The sequence below is a fragment of the Schistocerca nitens genome, chromosome 3 (genome assembly GCF_023898315.1).
Source record: "Schistocerca nitens isolate TAMUIC-IGC-003100 chromosome 3, iqSchNite1.1, whole genome shotgun sequence".
Classification (NCBI taxonomy): Eukaryota; Metazoa; Arthropoda; class Insecta; order Orthoptera; family Acrididae; genus Schistocerca; species Schistocerca nitens.
The window spans coordinates 422236489-422260000 of NC_064616.1; the positions used below are offsets into that span (position 1 = coordinate 422236489).

The 23512-nt window shown below is 41.4% G+C and overlaps 1 protein-coding gene across 7 annotated transcripts in view; it reads right to left on the reverse strand.

Moving 5' to 3' along the window:
• The window catches only part of LOC126248363 (terminal uridylyltransferase 7-like), a 321739-nt gene extending 318812 nt beyond the window's left edge, over positions 1-2927 (reverse strand). For 5 of the 7 annotated variants that reach the window (XM_049949291.1, XM_049949290.1, XM_049949289.1 and 2 more), the window contains exon 1: positions 2749-2927. The gene's annotated coding sequence lies outside the window, so the exon portion shown is untranslated. Of the gene's footprint in view, positions 1-2409; positions 2638-2748 lie in introns of all 7 variants that reach the window. The other 2 variants (XM_049949284.1, XM_049949286.1) reach the window with 1 other exon arrangement.
• Positions 2928-23512: the final 20585 nt, after the last annotated feature.

A 23512-nucleotide genomic window follows, 5' to 3' on the forward strand; every position in this document is an offset into this window, starting at 1 on the left:
TTACAAGGTTACAAGAAGTGATGAAGCTAGGTAAATGCTATGACATCTACATATCACTTCCATTGTGACCATGAAGATAAGATTAAATTAATTACAGTCACTGAAGCAATCAATCTTCACCCTCTACATATGGATGTAAATGGAAGAAGCTCTAATAACTTGTACATTGCGAAGTACCATCTCCCACGGACTTCACTGTGTTTTGCAGGGTACAGATTTAGATAAGTAATGAATGGATTGCAAGTCTCAGTTCAGTTACTGAATAATTGTTTCAGATTATCACCAACTAATGTGGAAATTCTAAAGCTTGCTCCTGATACTGGTAAATTGTACTGGGATCACGGGAGCAAAGTACAAAATCATCAGTCCTCATTCATGAAACAAGTTTACGAAGAATGGCACTGCAAGCAACAAGTGGATTGAGGGAAGTGTCCAATTCCACCCATCTTCTTTGACCTGTGACACAATGGTGTTGTGGTGTGTGACGTCACTACGGCGCAGAGTTTTTGAGTTGGTTGTATTTGATGGTGCTCTCTGGTGGTGGATGTGGACATGCTGAGTTTAACATGTGGTATTGGGTTCATTTGAGTTTTAGTTGTAATCTTGCCAATGTGGTTTTGAGTTTCTTTTTGCTGTGCGAAAATAAGTCGAATTCTTAAACTGCTTTTTTGTTAGGTAGGGATATGACAGTGAAGTTCATAAGTGTATCATTAGCATCAGAGAAGGGTGATGATCTGATGTCTGCCATACAGATTCTGCAGATGTTCAGTCTTACTGTTGAATACGTTAGGTGAAATGTTTGTGATAAGTTATGTTTTAATTGGTGTAGTGAATATGGTGTATTTGGGTTTTCGAGTTGTTCGTGGTTTGGTTCCACCTTTTGGAGTTGTGGGTGTTGCTTTTTGGTATCGATAGCTGCGGTTGAACTACATAGGTCAAGGGAAATCTACTGTTCCACTTCTTGGGGTTGTAGGTGTTTATTTCTAGTATTGGCAGCTGCGGCTGACCTATACAGGTCAATGGAAGCATCCAGTTTCTGTGGTTTTGTTGATGTAGCAGAATGCTGTAAATTACATTTTTTTATATAATTTGTTTTGGGATGGTGCATTGTTCTTTTATTCATGTATATTTAGCTTGTTCCCAGCCTAAGCCCCAATTTCCTGCAGTTGTTTCATTAGTTTCATTTTACTTTTGGAGTAAGACATTATTGTGTCATTTTAATTTTTATTCGTGTTTGTTAGCTTTTGTATGTAGTGATGTTATTGTCATCATTTTGTATATGCCGGGAATAACCGTTTCCGCCGTATACATGACATCGTGAGTCACAGCAGACGGTTGGAATCTGACACTTCTGTAATGCCCAACAAGTTGCATCTTACTTAGTGTGTGGAAAATAATGGAACAGAAACATCTAGAACAATGGGAAAGCTAAAAATGAAAAGCAATAGCAGGAAATAGCTGAAGTGTGAAACTGGTCCTCTCCCCACCCGAAATCTTGGTCATGGTGCAGACTTATATGTAACGTAGCCCGAGGTCTGTTACAAGACAATTTGGTAATAAGCTATTGAAGGAAGTGAATGTGACTGCCAATCAGCTAGGGTGTGGTAACAGGCTGACCTATAGCATTGCCAAGTGTTTTCATTTACGCCATATTTCGCACACCATTTGCAATAAAAATTAGGGTTGCAAGGTACATCCATAAAACATGTAATAGGTCCCAAACATGTTGTCAGCAAGTATTTTGATGCATATTATTTACACACATCGTACATCAACTTCGAAAAATGGGAGGAGAGGATCCACTACAAACTTCTAAGCTAACCCTAACCTTGCGCTACGCTACATATCAATGTCACCGCAAACAAAATTCCAGGAGGAGGAGGGCGGGGGTGTCCAAAGATGAGACTCCAGTCCCAACGAGGTACTAGAGAATACATTTGTTACATTATTTTCGGTTGAGTTATAAAACTTTCGGAAAAACTTAACGAAAGTATGAGATCTGTAAGTAACACATAAAAACGTGAAATGGTGAAGATTTCATATCAGATGAGCATCAACAATCTACGATGTTATTAATCAACAATCTATTGTTCATCACCTTCCAGGGTTCAAGTATTTACATGCGCTGTTCCAAGAATGTGTAGGAGCGCAAAACCCACTGAACTAAGATGTATACTATTCAAAACATTTCCAACCAATTCAACTGAATCTTCCTCTGATCGTGAAACAACGATCATGTTCTATACAACAGAAGTAAGAGAAATAAAAAGGCACCTAGTACTTCATATACTGAAACGGTTGGAATTGTCATTGTATGTTTTTGTTCACGTGTCAGTCACTTCTTTGTACTCCACGGTAATAGAAATCAGGTTTCAATTTTTCAAAAATAAAATTTGTAGTTTTCCTTACCTGTTCGTATCGCCACTCACGGTTTATTTCCTGAGGGTCGTTATTCGCCATTCGTATCTTACTGACATTAGCTCACATCTAATTTCACTCGCAAATAATAATAATTACTATTATTACACTTGTGTGTACTCGTTTTAAATTCAGGTGATTTCCCTATCACATCACGAATTTTATCTTTGGAAAAAGCTGGTGGGGATACAAGGGCAGCGGCGTGGATTGGGGTGAACGCTGATATCATATACAACATAAAAAATAATGGCCCTTCAGCTGCATACACAATTGTGCGCAGTAGATTAAAAACAAGATATTCTAAAATTTATATCGGACACTGAAACTTACCGATTTTAAAATTCACACGTATTACCACTGTCAATTAATAATACTTCCATAGCGGAGGGATATCAAACTTATAAAAAATGGAATTATATCAGTCTAAAATCGTAACATATCACAGCCTAAGCCAGTCGTCAACTATAAAACAATTATCCCAACACACTTCACCTGACTGAAACTAGTGTACAAACATAACTGAAAACTATGCCTATTTCAAAGATATTCATGTTTGCAGACGGACAAAGACAAAGAGGTTAGAATACTTCGAACTACCTTGGTCAGACATCACCGCAGACATTTCACGCGGCGATTCATATATCAGCGACATATCAAAGCCATTTACTTGCACTGTTCACTACCCTCATACTCCCACAGTCTAAAAAAATGGCTAGTAAACAGCAGAAGACCTGAGCTTTTGCAGAAAGACATCTTACGTTTAATCAACAACGAGAATTTTTTTTTCACTCCACTTCCAGCCAAATCAGTGAATGTGGAACGTAGGAAACTTTTATAGAATGCAATAACTACATTGTTTAACGTACCAAATAAGCTACCACAACTATAGTTGAAGGCAAAACCACACAGACGTGACAATAAAATGGTAAAAGCAATAAAATTGTTCCCCAACAGAGAGGAAACAAATTCAACAGCTGTTACTACATCTGAGGAAAAAAAAAAAAAAACAAGAATCTTCAGCGCATTCGCTTTGGAAGCAAAAGTAATTACATGTATTCGAAAGTCGACTGAAGTATAATAATGTGCGAATCATTAGACACAATAAAAATGGTTATGTGTCAAGAAAAGTGCCTATCTTAATAAGAACACGTAACAACCGAAATATATGCTTCTCATGCATGAAATATGTGCTAATATTCTCTTGCTTACAGTGGAATAAGTTGAAATTTTATAAATATTCGAAAGTATTTCGTCATGTAGGTGGATATAAACTTTCAGCACATGTGAGTACAGACACTATGGAGAGAGGAGGAGTTGCCATATATGTTAAAACTTATCAAGATGTAAAATATTTAGATACTAAAAAAAATTTGTGTAGGACAACATATAGAAGTATGAGCATGTGAGCTTAAACTAAATAATGATACTTTTATAGTTGTAGCTGTGTATAGGCCCCTTGGGAAATTTTCAGATATTTTTTAAAAAAATGGATTCTTTGTTCTGCCATGTGTCAGACAGAGGGAAGCAAATTATTGTTTGTGAAGATTTCAATGTAGATTTTTTGAAAGAGTTCGATAGAAAGCTTGACCTTAAAGTATTATTTCGTTCTCTCAGTTTGACATCAGTTATCGATTTTCCTACTCAGGTGGTACACGAAAGCAGCACACTGGTTGTTGTGGATTGGCAAGAGGGCCAACCCACTAATGTAAGAGGAAGCCGAAAGGCACGCGTTTTAGCTCACGCAGGCTGGCGCGAGGTCTGGAACAGGATAAGGAAGTTAGACTAGAATAAAAAGGATATAGCTGGTGGAATACTTAACTTTAATCCATTAATGTTGAACGTAGCTCTTGTCTGTGCATTCTTTACAATATCAGTAGCAACTGATAATGGCGCCTTGCTAGGTCGTAGCAAATGACGTAGCTGAAGGCTATGCTAACTATCGTCTCGGTAAATGAGAGCGTATTTTGTCAGTGAACCATCACTAGCAAAGTCGGCTGTACAACTGGGGCGAGTGCTAGGAAGTCTCTCTAGACCTGTCGTGTGGCGGCGCTCGGTCTGCAATCACTGATAGTGGCGACACGCGGGTCCGACGTATACTAACGGACCGCGGCCGATTTAAAGGCTACCACATAGCAAGTGTGGTGTCTGGCGGTGACACCACATTCCTCGCACGCAAATCGGCGTACGGTTGTGTTATAAGGCTTCCGCCCGCCGTGGGTAGGACCCCATGTTGACGTATGCGACGAGGTGGGGAGCCTAACAACAGGCGAGGCTGTGCCACCCGCACCCTGCCATTCGGTCCAAGGGGAGCTAGGAAACGCCTGAAAACGTGATCCAGGATGAGCGAGGTGGCGTAGTGGTTAGCACACTGGACTCGCATTCGGGAGGACGACGGTTCAATCCCGTCTCCGGCCATCCTGATTTAGGTTTTCCGTGATTTCCCTAAATCCACTGCGGGCGTCGCCGGCGGGAGAACAGGCGGCGGCGGCGGCCCGTCGCCATGGGGCAAAATGGAAGGCAGCGTCGGTAACACCTGGGGCTGAGGCGAGCCAGTAGATGGGTCCCCAGGGCGCTGACCGGACGGCACCGTCGCTGAAAGCAGGCGGCGAGCGGCAGATCCCATGCGACGACAGAGGCGCAGCTGGTTGAGATGCCGGCGCAGCTCACCAGAGGCCCCCAAAACCAGATACATAGCGCGGCCGAGGCAGCGAAGAATGCGCCCTTCGAGCCAACGCCGTGAACCTCGATAGTGACGATAGTAGACAAGGTCGCCTGGAGCAAAAGCAGCCGTCTGCCGCTGCACAGGAACCTGATGCGGCGGATGTAGCAAAGACATCAAGGTTCGATGAGAACAACCGTGGAGCAACTCAGCCCGCGAGCGACCATCACGGGGCTGAGAGCAATACGAGGACAAAAAGAGCAATAACGCGTCATCCCGAGAATGCGACTCTTTCAACTTCAACATCTGGGACTTGAAAGTCCGGACCAATCGTTCAGCGGCACCGTTTGACTGTGGCGAAAACGGTGCGGACGTCAGATGTTGAATACCAGTGGCCTTGCAGAATGACTGAAATTCTGCGGACACGAATTCTGAGCCATTGTCGGAAACAATAGTCTGTGGAAGACCTTCAATGCAAAAGATAGCAGATAACGCTTGGATGGTGGCAGATGACGTCGTGGAAGACATCCAGACAACAAAAGAAAAATTACTGAATGAATCTAGCACAACCAACCATCGAGCATTCCAGAATGGACCAGCAAAATCGATGTGTAAGCGTTGCCAAGAGGAAGTGGCTTTTGGCCATGCAAAGAATTTCCGCGGTGGTGCTGATTGTTGTTCGGCACACACCATGCAAGAAGAGCACATATTCGTAATCGCGGAATCGATTCCGAACCAAGTACAGTGCTGACGAGCAAGTTGTTTCGTTCTCACTATACCCCAATGTCCTTGGTGGAGAAGCTGTAAGGCAGAGGACTGTAACGAACGAGGGACCACGACCCTGGACTGATCATTATCAGAACGCAACAGCAAAACACCACGTCGTACAAAAAGTCTCTCCTTGTGAGCAAAAAATCGGCGAACCAACGGATCCCCGATCCGTGACTTTGACAAGGGCCATTGAGTAGCAACGAAACGCAGAACGGTAGCCAGGACAGGGTCGGCAGCTGTGGCTGTAGCTACACGACGAAAATCAATCGGAAACGAGTCGACCACGTCATCGGTTTCCGAATCAATGAACATGCAAGGGGCAAACAGGCAAACGGAACAACGCATCGGCGTTTCCGTGCTTAGCAGTGGACCGATACAAGATATCGTAGCGGTACTGCGAGAGGAAAATAGACCAGCAAATGAATTTCTGCGCTGTACGTGGAGGTACAGGCTTGGTCGGATGAAAAAGCGATGTCAAAGGTTTGTGGTCTGTGATGATGGTAAAGTTACGACCATACAAGAAATCATGAAACTTTGTAACACCAAATACGAGAGCCAATGCTTCTTTCTCGATCTGTGAATAATTTGTTTGTGCAGACGAGAGCAATTTGGACGCAAAGGCAATAGGGCGATCGTGCGATCCATCTTTGTGCGCAAGCACAGCACCGATCCCGAAATCCGATGCATCCACCATCAACAAAAGGGGTTTCTGGGGATCGAATGCCGTAAGGCAAGTATTGGAAAGCAACGCCGATTTCAACTGGTGAAAGGCGCGTTCGCATTACGTCGTCCAGATGAACGGAACACCTTTACGGCATAAGCGATGAAGCGGAGCTGAAATGGAAGAGGCGTGGCGCACATAGCGATGATAATAATTAATTTTTCCCAGCACACTCCGTAGCTGCTTCAAATTCTGCGGCGAAGGCAAGTCTTGTATGGCACGGAGGTGTTCAGAACTGGGATGTATGCCTTGGCCATTGAGTACATGTCCCAGATAGGGTAAGTCACGAGCAAAAAACACACATTTGTCCTTCCGCAAGCGAAGACCATTTTGTCGCAAGACCTGAAATAATGTTCTGAGATTGGCTAAATGGTCTTCTTCCGTCTGTCCGGAGATCACTATATCGTCCAGATAGTTTGCTGCAGTAGGGACCGACGCACAAACAGTTTGCAGATATTGCTGAAACAATGCAGGGGCGGATGCACAGCCGAATGGCAGTCATTTGAATCGATACAAACCAAGATGCGTGTTATCCACGAAAACGCGCTGGGATTCTTCGTCCACCGGTATTTGCAAGTACGCATCTGCTAGGTCCAACTTCGAAAAATATTTACCCGGGCACAGTTTGTCAAAAAGAGCTTCCGGGCGGGGTAAAGGAAAAGTTGCAGTCACTAGTTGTGGATTCACTGTTGCCTTGAAGTGCACGCAAAGTCTCAATTTTCCGGAAGGTTTTTGCAAAATTACCAAGGGTGATGCCCAGAGAGAAGCCTGCACACGTTCAGTTACACCTTGTGATTCGAAATCGTGTAATGTTTTTGCGACCTCATCACGCAGTGCGTGGGGAACATTGTGCGCTCTGAAAAATTTCGGTTCGCGTTTACTTTCAGTTCCAAATGTGCTTTATAGTTCTTAGCGCAACCAAGGCCCAGTGCAAAAATGTCTGCAAACTCTTCACATAGACGAGAAACACTGTCTGAAGGCACAGTCTGGTTCACTGATAGGACCTGATTGGCTATAGACAAGTTAAACAACTGAAATAAATCGAAACCAAACAAGTTCACTGCAGAAGAAGAACGAAGGACATACAATGACACAAGTTTTGTTTGTCCCTTGTATGTTGCAAGAAGGCTGCACTGTCCTAACACAGGGGGCCCGTGACCTGAATATGTAGTTAGCTTAACATTTGCAGCACGCAACAGAGGTGTGCCCAGCTGTTTGTACGTGTCTTGATTGATCAGTGAAACTGCAGCTCCGGTATCGAGTTGGAATAGTATCACTTTGCGATTAATGTCCAAGTCTACAAAAAGTTTATTGTCCTGCTGACGACAAGAGCGACTGTCTCTTGCAACGTGAACTGACACTGGTACAAAATCACTTGTGACATGACGGGATTTCCGCCGATGTCGACGCACACTATTTGTGGGACGAACACAGTCACTGGTAGAGAGAGTGGCAGTGGGCCGAGTGGAATGAACTACATGAATTTCCACGGGCGAAGGTTCACGAGCCAGAGTATCCTTGGTTCGATTCCAATTCCGGCGCGAAGCAAAGGGCCTGGAATGGTTGTGAGTGTCCGATCTGAGCTTTTTCTGGCAAACACTCTGAACATGTCCTTTTTTATTACAGAAAAGCAAATAGCCTGGCGTGACGGGCAATTTTCACGCGAATGTCTAGTACCACACCGCGGGCATGATTTTATCACTGCATTTGCTTGCCTGCGCGGCACACGTGGCTGAGAGCCTGGTGGCAGCTGCGCGGACAGGCGCGAGGGCTGTTTACTGTTCCGTGCAGCACGCCCGGCGGGCCGGTTAATGTGACACACGGCTGGTGAAGTTTCAAATGATTCCTGAGCAAAGTCAAGTGTGTCCTGCCGATCCAATATGTCCACCACTTGTTGAACGGAGGGATTGGCTAGTTTCAAAATCTGTTCCCTTATACGAACATCAGAAACGTTCTGCGCAATTGCATCACGTACTATAGTATCTGAATAAGGGAGTCCACATTGACACTCAAAAGCACAATCCCTAGTAAGGCCTTGCAAGGTTGCAACCCACTCCCTATTAGTTTGACCTGCCGTACATTTTGTACGAAAGGAGGTATACCGTTTGGCAACTACATTGACTGAGTCTTTGAAATATGCAACTAATGCGGACAAAATTTCGTCGTAGGACAGAGTTGCTACGTCTCATCAGGGAAATAATTTCACTATCACACGGTACGTTTGGACACCTATGGAGAAAACGAGAAAAGGCTGCCGCTCATTACCTTGAATTCTGTAGGCGGCGAGATGGAATCCAAATTGGCGTGACCACTCCATCCAGCTTTCCAGTGCAGCATCAAAAGGACGAAAAGTTGGTGCAACAGCGTGTTGTGGCTGGGTTAGCGGTGGAGCGGCGGCTGCCACATCGTTTTGCATTGCACGTTGACCCTGGACGAGCTGTCCATGGGCATCCAATAAGGCCTGCGTCTGCTGATTCTGCAAGCGATAAAATTCGGACAGTACATCTGGAGATTGTGGCGAAGCCATTACACAAGTAAATCAGGGCAATATCAATAAGAACGCGGAAGACCTTGTCGCCAAAATGTTGTGGATTGGCAAGAGGGCCAACCCACTAATGTAAGAGGAAGCGTTTGAGCTCACGCACGCTGGCGTGAGGTCTGGAACGGGACAAGGAAGTTAGACTAGAAAAAAAGGATGTAGCTGGTGGAATACTTAACTTTAATCCATTAATGTTGAACGTAGCTCTTGTCTGTACATTCTTTACAATATCAGTAGCAACTGATAATGGCGCCTTGCTAGGTCGTAGCAAATGACGTAGCTGAAGGCTATGCTAACTATCGTCTCAGTAAATGAGAGCGTATTTTGTCAGTGAACCATCACTAGCAAGGTCGGCTGTACAACTGGGGCGAGTGCTAGGAAGTCTCTCTAGACCTGTCGTGTGGCGGCGCTCGGTCTGCAATCACAGATAGTGGCGACACGCGGGTCCGACGTATACTAACGGACCGCGGCCGATTTAAAGGCTACCACATAGCAAGTGTGGTGTCTGGCGGTGACACCACATTCCTCGCACGCAAATCGGCGTACGGTTGTGTTATAAGGCTTCCACCCGCCGTGGGGAGGACCCCATGTTGACGTATGCGACGAGGTGGGGAACCTAACAACAGGCGAGGCTGTGCCACCCGCACCCTGCCATTCGGTCCGAGGGGAGCTAGGAAACGCCTGAAAACTTGATCCAGGGTGAGCGAGGTGGCGTAGTGGTTAGCACACTGGACTCGCATTCGGGAGCACGACGGTTCAATCCTGTCTCCGGCCATCCTGATTTAGGTTTTCCGTGATTTCCCTAAATCCACTGCGGGCGTCGCCGGCGGGAGAACAGGCGGCGGTGGCGACCCGTCGCCACGGGGCAAAATGGAAGGCAGCGTCGGTAACACCTGGGGCTGAGGCGAACCAGTAGATGGATCCCCAGGGCGCTGACCGGACGGCACCGTCGCTGAAAGCAGACGGCGAGCGGCAGATCCCATGCGACGACAGAGGCGCAGCTGGTTGAGATGCCAGCGCACCTCACCAGAGGCCCCCAAAACCAGATACATAGCACGGCCGAGGCAGCGACGAATGCGGCCTTCGATCCAACACCGTGAACCTCGATAGTGACGATAGTAGACAAGGTCGCCTGGAGCAAAAGCAGCCGTCTGCCGCTGCACAGGAACCTGATGCGGCGGATGTAGCATAGACATCAAGGTTCGATGAGAACGACCGTGGAGCAACTCAGCCGGCGAGCGACCATCTCGGCGCTGAGAGCGATACGAGGACAAAAAGAGCAATAACGCGTTCTCCCGAGAATGCGACTCCTTCAACTTTGACATCTGGGACTTGAAAGTCCGGACCAATCGTTCAGCGGCACCGTTTGGCTGTGGCGAAAACGGTGCGGACGTCAGATGTTGAATACCAGTGGCCTTGCAGAATGACTGAAATTCTGCGGACACGAATTCTGGGCCATTGTCGGAAACAATAGTCTGTGGAAGACCTTCAATGCAAAAGATAGCAGATAACGCTTGGATGGTGGCAGATGACGTCGTGGAAGACATCCAGACAACAAAACGAAAATTACTGAATGAATCTAGCACAACCAACCATCGAGCATTCCAGAATGGACCAGCAAAATCGATTTGTAAGCGTTGCCAAGAGGAAGTGGCTTTTGGCCATGCAAAGAATTTCCGCGGTGGTGCTGATTGTTGTTCGGCACACACCATGCAAGAAGAGCACATATTCGTAATCGCGGCATCGATTCCGACCCAAGTACAGTGCTCACGAGCAAGTTGTGTCGTTCTCACTATACCCCAATGTCCTTGGTGGAGAAGCTGTAAGACAGAGGACTGTAACGAACGTGGGACCACGACCCTGGACTGATCATTATCAGAACGCAACAGCAAAACACCACGTCGTACAAAAAGTCTCTCCTTGTGAGCAAAAAATCAGCGATCCAACGGATCCCCGATCCGTGACTTTGACAGGGGCCATTGAGTAGCAACGAGACGCAGAAAGGTAGCCAGGACTGGGTCGGCAGCTGTGGCTGTAGCCACACGACAAAAATCAATCGGAAACGAGTCGACCACGTCATCAGTTTCCGAATCAATGAACATGCAAGCAAGTTCGGAGGAATCGAATGCTCTATCCTCAGCAACAGGCAAACGGGACAACGCATCGGCGTTTCCGTGCTTAGCAGTGGACCGATACAAGATATCGTAGCGGTACTGCGAGAGGAAAATAGACCAGCAAATGAATTTCTGCGCTGTACGTGGAGGTACAGGCTTGGTCGGATGAAAAAGCGATGTCAAAGGTTTGTGGTCTGTGATGATGGTAAAGTGACGACCATACAAGAAATCATGAAACTTTGTAACACCAAATACGAGAGCCAATGCTTCTTCCTCGATCTGTGAATAATTTGTTTGTGCAGACGAGAGCAATTTGGACGCAAAGGCAATAGGGCGATCGTGCGATCCATCTTTGTGCGCAAGCACAGCACCGATCCCGAAATCCGATGCATCCACCATCAACAAAAGGGGTTTCTGGGGATCGAATGCCGTAAGGCAAGTATTGGAAAGCAACGCCGATTTCAACTGGCGAAAGCGCGTTCGCATTCCGTCGTCCAGACGAACGGAACACCTTTACGGCATAAGCGATGAAGCGGAGCTGAAATGGAAGAGGCGTGGCGCACATAGCGATGATAATAATTAATATTGCAGCTTTGATGGTTCTCTGCAGTTTATTGCTTAATATGGTAAATCATGCAGTTGCTGACGTCATGCCTTCCAGAAACCTAGAAATTAGTAAGAAACAGCTTTCACAGCAGAGAGTGTCATGACAGTGTGTATTAAACCTGGTTTACACGCACAACAAAAGTTTCGTTTCAGCTTGTGACATACTGCAGTTGCATGTGAACTCGCAGTTTTCAGTGGAGCAAATTAAGAAACACAACTTTTGTCCTGCCACAAAAAAATCGACTTGGTTGTACTTCGTTGTGCCATTTTCCTTTCTCCGCTGCTCCCTAGTGGCTGTATTTGGAAACACGAACATTTTTCGTAGTTATTGTGGACTAATTGCCACTGTACTCCACACAGTTTCAATGTGTTTTCACTTTATTAGTGAAAAAAGTGAAATCTGTGGTCGACAGGCGCACTTTAACAACTTCTGGCCCACACGCACACACAATTTTGCAAACCAATGCTGTAGGCCCATCACACAAAAAGTATTGTTTAAATTGTGAAGTATTTGAGGGACATAACCCCCATGTGTGATGTGACAGCTGTTAAACGAAAAATTGAGTATTCGAAACATCTAGGTCGAGTACAGTTAAGAGTCTAAAACCTTAGAAGAGTGATGAATCTACAGACGATATTTACAAGTCAGCTGTTGGATAGTTTGTAATAGCAGACTGCATTTTCGTCTTTGAGTGTTATTTCCTTTGTAAATGTGTTTGTGGTCCCTGATTTATCTCTGCGCAAAGTCTATTTTCAGATCTAACATTTAGATTTCGTCTTCCTTGTATTCAACTCTTGTCACAGCCTTACCACCACAAACCTGCACTATAACATTAATACACACCCATATGATTTCGATTGATGCAAAATTGAAAGCCATGCAACTACGTAGAATTCGTGGAGCCCTGTGTGAACAGCAGCTCACAGTGTCACTACAGGAAGCCATAAGCTGTGGCGCCACATTAGTTGCATGTATGAACCCAGCTGCAGACTGTAACAGCATTGTCTTCGTCGCAATAGCAGTCAAAATGGGACAGTCTGCATCCAATCAATACTCTTGCTATAAGTCTCGTAAAATAAAGACATAATTATGTATGTGAAAATTCACACAGCTCCTTCATATGAAAAATGATGTTTCCACAACATCAAATTACTGGCCAGTATCTTTCTAATTCAGAATTTTCTAATGTCTTTGTAACATTACACTTTTAAAAACATGTGTGCTTTCTTGAATAAAAATGAGACTTTTTATTGTGCGTTTTTATGGAAAATAAATCCACTGAACCTGCATTATACGACTAACCTGAGTTTCCACATACAGCTGCAGAGGCACCACCACTAACGGCATGATGAGAGAATGTGAAATGCTGCCATCAGGCACTGGTTGTAAATGGTAAAGTCAACACACTAGTTGTATGCTTTTCAACACAGTGTAAACTGAAATGATTTGAGAATGAATTCATATAATCGCACAAGTTAAAGGATTAAAGCTATGACCAAAAAACTAAATAAAGTACGAAAATATTGGTTCAGAAGGCGAATAACGCATAAAAATAAAATAGGGGTATGAATCAAATTATCACTTGAACTCAAAAATTCAAGCATTATCCTGCCTTATGCAAATTTACAATATTATGATATTATTCAGTAACTATATCATTATATACATCGAAATACATAGAGCTGGGTATCAGACGTTCAAGTCCTTTAATACATGCATATATAAAATTAAATTATTTTGGCAAGAAGCTGCAGAAGTGCATTTATAAGCAGCTTATGCTTTTTTCACTAGAATCTAAGTGTTATGCCAGTGTTGGTTGATATGATCTCATCAACTCTACTTTCTTAATAGTCCACAATGTTTAGAATGAAGGCAACTGCTGGAATACTGCAAACAGTCTTCTGCATTTAACTAATCAGCAATACTTGTCAAGTTACAATGTAATTTGTGAACACACAACATACATTAAAGTACAAGGTAATATGAATCTTTAATATATACAGCACATAACATTGTATTACATACTCACAAGGGAATGACAAAACCCTTAACCATTAAAAATTTGAAAATAAAATGAAGAAATACAATATGATGACTATTTAAATATATATAGTAGTATTATATTGCAATGCTAGCTGTGAATTTACTATATAATGTGAAACAGTCATATTTTATGTATTTATTTCCATTAGAGTTATAACAAATTATTTTTTCCAAATGTGTAATTTGTTAAGTATTTAAAATACACTTTAAAGGCGGAAAATGACTCAAGATTTTCTGAAAGTACAATGCTACAAAAGGTACTGATTCAGAGTGTACTACATACTATTCTTTAAGACATTTGCTGTGGCACACAACGATACCTGGGAGTAAGGAAACGGTAATGGTGTTTCGAAATGCAGCTACCAGGCACTAACCAAATGATGCTAATTTGTGATGAATGAAACTTAATCATACATCTACATTAAAACTATAAATTATTCAGTAACATCTTAGAAACTCTACCAAAGTCTGTGTACTTCTACATGCAACTTTAGTGTTTCCATTCCAGTGCCACCCACTTCGTTGGATTGAGAGCACCAGTTTTATCTAAAACTGATTCTAAATGTTATAAAAAACAAGCAATCCAACTGTGAAATAATTTAAGTTTTGAAAAAAAGCGTTTGGTGTATCAGTGAGCATCTGCTCGTCATTAAAAATGCTCTTGGGTGATGGGGTATAAATGATTAAAATCCTTCCAATCAGAATGGTACTGCAGATATGAAAAATGATGTGAAAATAATATATACCTTTCAAAATCTCGAAAAGGAATTTATGGAGTGTCCAAATGTCCGGTGTTAGACTCTTCGCTGCTTTTAATGTTTCTAAACGATTTGCCAATCTAGTTGACAGCAGCATATGCACTGTTGTTGTAGTTAACACGTTTTTCTATTAAGGGACAAAATGAAGATGATCTCCAACAAAACAAGGAAGTTCAGGTGCCAAATAAGTAGAAAAATCATCCAAAGATAATAACGAATGACGAAAATCGGAGTTTATGAGTTCCTGCCTCGTAAGAAGTGAACAAGAAAAGCAATATATAGTTGGTGTTTGAGCGATCCAGGCAGGGAAGTAACTTAAATGGGGCACTGCTGGCACCTGAAAGAAAGAAACGAAAAAAAAAAAAAAATAGGAAATCTGTCAAATCAAATCAAGTGTAACAAAGTTTGTTTTAAAAACAATCCTAATGTAAAGAGATGCAAATCATTTAATTAATTAGAGGTAGCAAATGATGCTCCTGTAGTGCTTTATGTACTCACAAACGAAAGAGAACATAGCATAAGGAGTTAAAAATTATGGAAATGTTGTATGTACTTGCATTTAAAATAGTTCAAATTTATTTATTCGTCCAATGAACGTTCACTCTGCACACAGTATAGATAGCTAAGACTGGTAGTGGCTGGAAACTAGTGAATAACAATCAGGGTTCATTCAGTATTTCGAGTTCTATTGAAATATATACAGTGTGTTAAGTAAGATAGTGGGCGTGTTAGTCAGTAGAAAAATGTGTCTGGCAACAAACTAAAACATATGCATACATCACATATGAACGAGAGAAAAATGCCGTCACAATTAATAATACATCCAGTCACTCACAGTGCCGACAATTGCTTGGCAATTCCGAGGCATCAAATGGTTCCAATGGCTCTGAGCACTAAGGGACTTAACATCTGAGGTCATCAGTCCCCTAGACTTAGAACTACTTAAACCTAACTAACCTAAGGACAGCACACACATCCATGCCCGAGGCAGGATTCGAACCTGTGACCATAACAGCAGCGCGGTTCCAGACTGAAGCGCCTAGAACCGCTCTGTCACAACGGCCAGCTCTCTCAGGCATCCTTGAAATCAAGTTTTCCGCACATTCACATGGAAGAGATCTCCAAATGCTTAAAATTTGCATTGACAGCCATTTAAAAGAGAATTTTGCTTGTGCTTAACGCAATATTAAGAATGGGTATCCCAAAGGAAGGTTAATAACTATTTTTCCACTTTTTCTGTCACTTTAACGACTGAATCACGTTCTTCAGTCATCCACATTTTTAACCAGTTTATGGCGAGTTAGCCACTTTTGTACAAATGACTTTGATTTTCTCATATATTTAGACGTCATAGCATGACTCATTTTTGGACCTTTGGGACAGCTACAAAGAAACACAGCCTCGAAACGCGCTCATGTCTCTTCTTGTGTATCTCAGTCAAGAATTTAAAGTAGTCAAATGCTTTATGGACATTGCATGAAGAACAAAGTTTCCTTCTATTGGGCTGAGAAAAAACTAAGGCGATACTTTTTGCCATCTGTGTGAAATGCCTACCACGCTCTTACTTAACAGTCTGCACTCTTGTCACCTACTGCTCTGAAAGTCTTCTTTGAGTGAAAGATTAGTACTTGCTATATCAGATAAAAGTGTACATAATGGTATAAGAGGTTGTGTACAAATGATACTACCATATCATCAAAATGAATGACAACAATAAACTATAGTGACGTAAATGACCTACAAACTCTACACAGAGTATGCGAAAGAACTTGCCCCCCTTCTAACAGCCGTGTACCGCAAGTCTCTAGAGGAACGGAAAGTTGCAAATGATTCGAAAAGAGCACAGGTAGTCCCAGTCTCCAGGAAGGGTCGTCGAGCAGATGCGCAAAACTATAGACCTATATCTCTGACATCGATCTGTTGTAGAATTTCAGAACATGTTTTTTGCTCGCGTATCATGTCATTTCTGGAAACACAGAATCTACTCTGTAGGAATCAACATGGATGCCGGAAACAGCGATCGTGTGAGACCCAACTCGTTTTATTTGTTCATGAGACCCAGAAAATATTAGATACAGGCTCCCAGGTAGATGCCATTTTCCTTGACTACCGGAAGGCGTTCGATACAGTTCCACATGTCGCCTGACAAACAAAGTAAGAGCCTACGGAGTATCAGACCAGCTGTGAGGCTGGATTGAAGAGTTTTTAGCAAACAGAACACAGCATGTTGTTCTCAATGGAGAGACGTCCACAGACGTTAAAGTAACCTCTGGCGTGCCACAGGGGAGTGTTAAGGGACCACTGCTTTTCACAATATATATAAATGACCTAGTGGATAGTGTCGGAAGTTCCATGCGGCTTTTCGCGGATGATGCTGTAGTATACAGAGAAGTTGCAGCATTAGAAAATTGCAGCGAAATGCAGGAAGATCTGCAGCGGATAGGCACTTGGTGCAGGGAGTGGCAACTGACCCTTAACATAGACAAATGTAATGTATTGCGAATACATAGAAAGAAGGATCCTTTATTGTATGATTATATGATAGCAGAACAAACACTGGTAGCAGTTACTTCTGTAAAATATCTGGAAGTATGGGTGCGGAACGATTTGAAGTGGAATGATCATATAAAATTAATTGTTGGTAAGGCAGGTACCATGTTGAGATTCATTGGGAGAGTCCTTAGAAAATGTAGTCCATCAACAAAGGAGGTGGCTTACAAAACACTCGTTCGACCTATACTCGAGTATTGCTCATCACTGTGGGATCCGTACCAGGTCAGGTTGACAGAGGAGATAGAGAAGATGCAAAGAAGAGCGGCGCGTTTCGTCACAGGGTTATTTGGTAAGCGTGATAGCGTTACAAAGATGTTTAGCAAACTCAAGTGGCAGACTCTGCAAGAGAGGCGCTCTGCATCGCGGTGTAGCTTGCTGTCCAGGTTTCGAGAGGGTGCGTTTCTGGATGAGGTATCGAATATATTCCTTTCCCCTACTTATACCTCCCGAGGAGATCATGAATGTAAAATTAGAGAGATTCGAGCTTGCATGGAGGCTTTCCGGCAGTCGTTCTTCCCACAAACCATACGGAACAGGAAAGGGAGGTTATGATAGTGGCACGTAAAGTGCCCTCCGCCACACACCGTTGGGTGGGTTGTGGAGTATAAATGTAGATGTAGATGTAGATAGTGTCAGACCGTTTGCATCCAACATCGGTTTGAGTACCAAAGCTAACAGCGAGAAGAACCGACGTTTTCGTAGCTAGAATTCCACTGACTTGTACCGATTCACTACAGGGGAGACAACAAGTCAAGAAAATGTGGACGCACTGTACTGGGGTTGATGATACGAACTGCACTGGGACAAAGTCGAAATCTGGCCCACTTTATTTAATTATAAAAAAGCCAAGAAGCACTTTTAAGTATCATTTAATCCCGTTTGTAAGACACCTATGATTTAAAAGTCAAAATACTGTAGATTCCTAGTAAGAATACAGTCTTAGTACAATTTTCATCCATAATTGTTGGAAATTTTTGTAACGATGGATTACTTCTTGTGATATGTGCATGGAGAAAGTGCTCTTCAAGACACTATAGTGACACAGTCGGCTTGTCAGACAATGTCATAGGAGCAAATACAGTTATGTCTTAAATATCATAGGAGAATGCATAATTTATAGTATTACAATTGTACTGTGTCTATAATATTCATGAAACTCATGCTTTTCCAACACTGTGTCAGACAAAACATGATAAACAGTATGGTTGACTGGTTTGCAAAATTATATTATCTTCAGTATAACTGCAAGGTCAAAGATCTCCATATTCAATAAATATTCATGGTTCTGAGAATTTAAGTTATGCATCTGCAGAAATGTGCAGTCGATTTAATGCCACTAATATATCAATGGGATCTGAAACACATAGTTGAAGTTTCTGCTGCTTTAGACAGGACTGCTGTCATGACACTGTAGTTACTGGTTGTGGTGGAAAATTTCAGAATTCAAGATGGTGACAAGCCACACTCCTTTTATCTATGATGTCATTCACAATCCAAGAAGCCACACATCATTTCTTGGAACAATGGCAGTCATTAGATGAAACAGCCAATAACATCCCAGTACTTCACAGGCCATTAAAATGAAACATCCAATTGCAGCGTTGCCACAGAGGAGCCATCTTTGCTGTGCTGAAAAGTATCTGAACAAATTAATTCCTTTTGCATCATGTTCAAAAATATTTATCCAAAAAATTGCATAATTACGAGCTGCAGTCTTTCCACATCTAAAAGTCATCAGCACCACACACAAACACACACACACACACACACACACACACACACACACATACAAAACATGTATTAGCCATCAAAAAACATGGTTGTAAAATTTCAAAATAAGTGTCCTTTTTGATACCTCAAGGTAGTTTCAAATAATATGACAAACAGACAGTTCACATTTCATGTTAGACCTAAGAGATGATGTAGCGAAACTAATCTGACCAAGCTCATAACTTCAGAAAACATTTTCACTCATATGCTATGATAATCAGATAAGTACACAAACAAATAGGCAGTATGAATTAATGCAAGCCACTGGAAGATAGTAATTAATTCTATTTTTCAATTTTTATGACTACACTTGGTGAAAGGGACAACAAACCGCAAATTAAATATTTCCACATCGAAATTGTTCTCTGACTCTTATCAAGTGTTACAATTGTATCTCAGTGTCTAAAATACATAAAGAGTGTTGACATTTTAGTCGGAGGCCATGTTACTGGTCGTTCATATAACAAACTGTCACCACCTGATGTTTTTAAAAGTTTTTCAGTTAGCATGCACCATTTAAGCGAAGAAGAAGAAAGTATGTTATGATCTACACTAGGAAAATGTAGTTGATGATAATTTTTACTACCAATAATTCAGGCCTACTCTAGGTTCTGTACATCAACAGCTTTTAAGGAAGGTTACAGTATTTACCAATCAGAATTAAAGGTTATGTGGGTTCCTCCATATATACAAGTAATCATTTATACCTGAAATGTAATTTCTGGACGTTAACGACTTAGGTAGTGAAAGTGTTTGTGAAGCAGCTGTTATACTTCTACCAACAGAAAGGTTTGTAGCTGTTTTTGTATATCACTTCCCTAATAGTGATGTACAGAAATTTACAGAATGCTTAGAAAAGCTTATTATCTGTGTGCACAAATATACCAAGCACAATATACTAGTTCTTGGAGACTTAAAATTTGATGCTAAGCAAATACAGGTAAAAATATTAACTTAGCAAATATGTTAAGATCGTATTTTTTTTTCTTTATAAATGAATGTCCTATAAGGTTTCAATCCTTCCTTGATAACGCCATAAGAAATGCACATAAAACTGAATTGGAACTAGGATTGTTTAATGTTGATCACTTATCAGACCATAAAAGATAGTGGGTGAAATTAATTACTGAGAAATTAAATGTAGACCAAGAACAAATTCAGTGCCGAAATGTTAGTTTATTAACTGATAAAAATATTAACAGCCACAGGGAGGAACTGAAACTAGTAGATTGGAATACTGTCTTACTTTCTGCCAACACTGTTGAGGAAGCCTTCAACAGATTCATGAATATTATCTCTAAAAGTTTTAATACCTGTTGCCCAAAGATCAAAAAACCATATACTAATAAAGTCAGGACACTCAGGCACCCTACACGAAATAAATGGTTTACACCTGACATAGAGAATCTAAGGCTGTTGGTAATTATTTGCTACAAAAAAATAAAAAGCAGTATTGTGGAAGAAGCCACTTATAGCAACCTCAAAGGACGTTGTAGATCACAGATCAGCACAGTGAAATGTAGGGTAAATGAACATTACATTGAAAACTCAAATAATAGATCTAAGGCCACATGTAGGATTATAAAAGTAGAGTTGGGTACACATATAAATTGTAAAATAACACAATGCTGTTAATATGACAGCAGATGAATTCAATAATTTTTTTGTCAACACAGCAAACCCCACTACCCCAATTTCTGGTGAACATATTTCCAACTCAATGTACACTACTAATCTAGACCACATTTCTGGCAATCAGTTTCAGCAAAATTGTGCAAACACTGTGCCAACGTTCAAGTGGGTGCAAATAGAGGTATGTGACATGGTTAAATTAATAATAAAACTAGAAAATTCAAAATCTGAGGACATTTATGGCTTAACGGATTTTGTGATTTAAAAAAAATAGTGGATCTCATATCAAACCTTCCCTGTACACTAATAAACTGAATGTATGTTAGAGGTCAGTTTCCAGAGTGTCTAAAAAGGACAGTTCTTTCCCTATTTATAAAAATGGTAATAAGTTATGTGCAAATAATTATCATCCAGTTTCACTGTTAGTTATTCTCTCCAAAATAAGAGAATACTGTGCACAACAGGATATTTGCAGACATTTATCTGAAAACAATTATCAACAGTGAAAGCAGTTGAAGACATCATTTCTTTTACACAAACCTCATTTGAATCAAAGTAATCTGCTGAAGCCATTCTATTTGACCTAAGCAAGGCATTCAGCTCGGTGAACCAAACAGTACTACTGGAGAAACGTTGGTGTTATGAAGTCAGAGACTGTGAACTCTCCCTCATAAGCTGCTATCTAAGCGACAGGAAACAAATTGTAGTTTACAATAAAAGTAGTCCCAATGCTTAGACATAACTCAAGGTGTTCCTTAGGGTTCCATGCTTGGCCCTTTGCTGTTTATAATATATGTGAGTTATCTTCCCAGTAACATGCCCTGTAAATCTGCACTTTATGCTGATGACACAACATTCATTTGCTCCGTTAAAGACATAAACAAACTGAAACTGGAAAGCAAAGAGTACCTTACCCATCTAACACATGGTTCAAAGCCAATGAGCTATCTATCAACTATGAAAAGACAGTGAACATCATTTTTAGTTTATCAGGCTGTGAGGCTGAGGGCTCAACTGTTAACTTACTTGGTGTACACCTTGGTTCCAAATTAACTTGGGAAAAACACACAGACCATGTAGGCAGAAAGTTCTCATGCATCGTCTTTTTATTGGCTAAACTATAGAAATGTGTAAAATACCTCTGTTACTTAACTCCTGCTATGCCTTCTTTCACTGCCACCTGTAAAATGCTACCCTATTATGGGGTAATTCTGCATCATCATCATCATCATCATCATCATCATTGGGTTGTCTGCCTTGCAGAAGGTTTTGACTGCAGAGCCCTTCATGCCTCTCTGTCTTCTGCCTCCCTCTTTATTTTGCACATAAAAGGTCATGTCAAGTGCACCTTGGGAATATTAATGTGGTAGCTTCTCATTGCTTTCCACATATGATACCTGCTACCCACTCTGGATCAGGCACTGTTTGCAGTCGCTCACTCTGAGTCAGACAGTGTAGCTGCCTGTTGGTCCATGGGAGGTATTTGATTGCCCTCCTATCACCAATATCTGGCATGCATTCCCTGATCCACCACCTGGGGACGCGCCCTCTAGAGGTTTCAGGCTCCTCCCCTCTGCAGGGAACAAAAAAATTTAATCTGGCGCAAAATGCCTCTCAGGGATATTTCTGGATTTACAAACTCTGAAATCTCCTACAGACCACTTTTTAAAGCCTTAAAAGTATTGACAGTTTCATCACTTTTTATATACTGGTCCTAATACACATTAAAGAAAACTTAAACAATTGCATCTTAAGGAAAGTTGTACACCAGTATGAAACTAGGCAAATGAAACACACGGATATGCTCACAGCTAGATTAAAGAAAACACAGTCTAGTTATTAATACTAGGACATAAAATTATTTTGTACTTTACATTTACAGGCACATCATGTCTCACTTAATGACTTTAATATAAAAACTGAAAAATGGTTGAAAGGAAAGGCTTTCTACAATATTTCAGAACTTCAAACCTGTTATAAGGATGATGTGAGATACTAAATTATTTATAACTGTAAGTTACTTTGGATTTACTTTAGTATGTTGGTAGTTTATTTGATACTCCTATATATTATTTTCTATGTACTGTACAATTAAGAACTTGTTCTGTGGTGTATATTTTATGTGCCTTATGTTATTATTAGTATATGTATCGTAACTAAGTCAACAAAACGTATTTGTACAACATATATAAACTCCCTATGAGGACATCAACTGCATAAAACTGTTCAAAGATGGATCAAAATAAATAAATAAATAGAAGCGTCCAGAAACTGTATTTCCCATTATCAAGTACAAAATAATTGCAAAAATGTAATAAAATATGTGATGCAAAAACATACAACATAACCAAAGACAAACAAACTCACCAAACACCATTCTAGGAGGGAAGGAAGATGGTGTTTTGATGTGACCAAAAATGGTGGTGGATAAGATAGAGGTGAAATAGCGAAAGATAATGATGGAACAAGACAGTTATGAAAGGTCTATATCTTGAAAATACAAAACTTTGGCACCAAAATAAAATTATTTATCGCAGTAAGTAACGATTGTGAGTGCAAACACACACACACACACACACACACAAAGTTGCTTAACGTAATATGCAAGTGTAACTACAGAAATTTGATTATGAATAAAAATTTGAAATTAGCAACGAAATAAAATTGTATTGTGGCGACGTCATTTATCCACTGCCCCAAAAACAGCGGGTGAAAGCTGCAGCTGATAGATATTTATCTTTACCGTAGTCGGCTTGGTTACTAGTTGTTTATTCTTGTTAGTTTTTGATCTGTGCTTAGAAAATAAAATGTTTTCTCATCTCATGAAAAAGCTGTTACTTCATAAAATATAAAGGCTCCCATAGTGGTGACCCCGAACAATCGTAGCAGAAGCATAAAGAAAATATATATATACCGACGAGAATAAT